Source organism: Triturus cristatus, chromosome 3_2, assembly GCF_964204655.1.
Source record: "Triturus cristatus chromosome 3_2, aTriCri1.1, whole genome shotgun sequence".
Classification (NCBI taxonomy): domain Eukaryota; kingdom Metazoa; phylum Chordata; class Amphibia; order Caudata; family Salamandridae; genus Triturus; species Triturus cristatus.
In genome coordinates this window covers 994,862,014-994,865,148 of record NC_140584.1, presented here as the reverse complement: position 1 = coordinate 994,865,148, position 3,135 = coordinate 994,862,014, and positions in this window count along the sequence as shown.

The following is a 3,135-nucleotide window of genomic DNA, read 5'->3' as shown; positions in this document are numbered from 1 at the left end:
CCCAACGAAAGAGTGAGCGGGCGCTGGGGCATGGGGGACCGGAGGCCCAGGGCCCCAGCTGGGCCCCAGCCATGGAGGCTGCGTGGGGGACCCAACGGGCCCTCAGACCCGGGGCCCGCGGACACCTTGACAAGCAGAGGAGGCCTGCACGGGACCGACAGACCCCAGTCCCGGGCCCTTGGCAGAGCGGCAGGCCGGGGGACAGGGCCCAGGGCCGGAGCACCCGGCATGGGCCGGGCCGGGCCCCTGGACACAGCCGGAGCTCCCAGGCCCGGAGGCGCAAGGGAAGCCTCCCCGGGCCCTCCAGACCCCGTCCCGGGCACCCTGCCACGTGGCAGGACCAAGGACGGAGCCCTCCCCGCAACCCCCAGGGGCCCGGCCGGAGCTCCTGAACCCAGACGAGCAAGGGGAGGCTCCCCGGTCACAACGGAACCCCGTCCCGGGCCTTTGGCAGTGCCGCAGGCCGGGGGATGGGGGACGGGGCCCGGGGCCAGAGCCCCCGACCAGGGGCCCGGCGGGCCCCTGGACCCAGCCGGGGCTCCCAGGCCCAGAGGCACAGGGGAAGAGGTGCGACCAGATGGCCGGGACTGAAAGGAGTCCCATCTGTCCAACCCCGAGACTTCGCGCTAGGGTTCCCGCCTGCCCATGCAGGGCTCCGGGGCTGCAGGGCTCCAGGGCTCCGGGGCTGCAGGGCTCCGGGGCTGCAGGGCTCCAGGGCTCCGGGGCTGCAGGGCTCCAGGGCTGCAGGGCTTCGGGGCTGCAGGGCTTCAGGGCTGCAGGGCTCGGGGGGGCTCGTAGACCCCATGCTGGGCCTCAGGCATGGGAGGCCTGCAGGAGCTCCCGGGGCCTGGATGCCCGGGGGACCCATGAGCCCATTCCGGGCACTTGCCTCGCCGCGGGCTGGAGGAGGGAGCACCGGACGCCCCGGGGAAGTGTCGTCTGGGCTTAGCCCATCTGGTCCCCGCCTGAGAACCGCCATCCCCAGGAGGGCGTCCCGGCATACCCCGCCCCTAGTAATCCGGAGGAAGGCTACCCCCCTTTCTGGTAAACCATGCGCACCGAGTGATGGAGGGGACCCTAGGCCCGGACGCACCCGACCTCCTGAAGCCCTGGCTGGGATCCGGGAGGCAAATGAGCCCTCATCGGGACTTCCAGGCTGGCCCGGCCATCTGGTTGCCCCATTGGAAAGCATTGTGCGTGACCAGATAGCCGAGGGGAGAGGTGCGACCAGATGGCCGGGACCGAAAGGACTCCCATCTGCCCAACCCTGAGCCTTCGCGCTAGGGTTCCCGCCTGCCCACGCAGGGCTCAGGGGCTGCAGGGCATGGGGCCTGCAGGGCTCGGGGGCTGCAGGGCTCGGGGGGCTGCAGGGCTCGGGAGCTGTATGGCTCTGGGGCTGCAGGGCTCCAGGGCTCCGGGGCTGCAGGGCTCCGGGGCTGCAGGGCTCCAGGGCTCCGGGTTTGCAGGGCTCCGGGTCTGCAGGGCTCCGGGGCTGCAGGGCTCCGAGGCTGCAGGGCTCCGGGCCTGCAAGGCTCCGGGCCTGCAGGGCTCGGGAGGGCTCGTAGGCCCCACGCTGGGCCTCAGGCATGGGAGGCTCGCAGGAGCTCCTGGGGCCCAGACGCCCGGGGGACCCATGGATCCCGTCCCGGGCACTTTGCCCAGCCGCGGGCTGGAGTAGGGAGCACCGGATGCCCCGGGGAAGTGTCGTTCTGGGCTTAGCCCATCTGGTCCCCGCCTGAGAGCCGCCATCCCCAGGAGGGGTGTCCTGGCATACCCTGCCCCTAGTAATCTGGAGGAAGGCTACCCCCCTTTCTGGTAAACCCTGCGCACCGAGTGACGGAGGGGACCCTAGGCCCGGACGCACCCGACCTCCTGGAGCCCTGCCTGGGATCGGGGAGGCCAATGAGCTCCCATCGGGACTTCCAGGGCAGCCCAGCCATCTGGCCGCTCCATTGGAAAGTATTGCGTGTGACCAGATTGCCGAGGGAAAGGTGCGACCAGATGGCCAGGACCGAAAGGACTCCCAGCTGCTCACACCGAGCCATAGCGGTAGGGCTCCTGCCTGCCCTTGCAGGGCTCCGGGGCTCTGCACCAGGGACTCTTGTTCCGGGCATATGGACACTTGGCAGGCCGCAGGACGTGGGCTCCAAGGCCCTGACCAAAACTCAGGAGGCCCGGGGCCGGTCCCTGCTTCTCAACGCAGCCAGGCTGTGGAGATCGGGGAGCCTGCCCAAGCACAAGGGACCTCAGTCCCGGGCACACAGTCCCTCAGGTTGTGCGCTCGTTTTCCACAATTTCCTTTCAAAATTGTGCGTAGTTGCGCTAGGCAAAGTCTGCCCAGCCCTACTCAGGACGTGCGCTCGTTTTCCACAATTTTTTTCAAAATTCCGCATAGTGCCATTACGCATATTCCGCCCAGCCCTAATCAAAATACTGATGAATTGTTGAATGTCGGTGTTTATTCAACAATTCGTCAATAACCATATAAGTTGATTATTATCATATGAAATACCACAAAAAGACCTGCACAGTTGCTCTAAGCAAGCGCGCATACTAAGAAAACGTGAAGTGTGTGATTATCTTATCCTAATATAAACGTATTTGGACTTGTACTTAAGTGGTTGTCTCTTTATTTACTTATATACTATTGCGCGACCTCCTCTGATGGGTCTGTAAAACTTACCTTCTGTCCTGAATTTTTGTCCTGAATTTTGACCCTTTGTCCTACATTTTTATACCCACCGTCCTGAATTTGCACCTATGCCAGTTGGTCACCCTAGGCACCATGAAAAAGTGGTACTCCCTCAAGAGAGGCGCGATTGAGGTGGCAGCTCGCTGCATACTGGGCTGACCTGAAGCAGATGTGAGAACACAGTTGTTCAAGAGTTGTTGGTTTGCCGAGGGGTGTAGCCAGCACTGCCAGAGGGTCTGGTGGGGGCAAGTTATATACGATTCCTGATGCTGTTGCGCAAGTGAGTGGTGCAAGTGCCTGGCAGGCATAAGAACGAGGAGTGAGTTCAAATGTAGTGGCAAATGGAAGATGTTAAAGCAACATACATTGCTGCACATTTTAATAACATTAGGCTAAGAGATAAAAATATCATTGAACTTGATTCATGTGTTCCTAAAGCATCT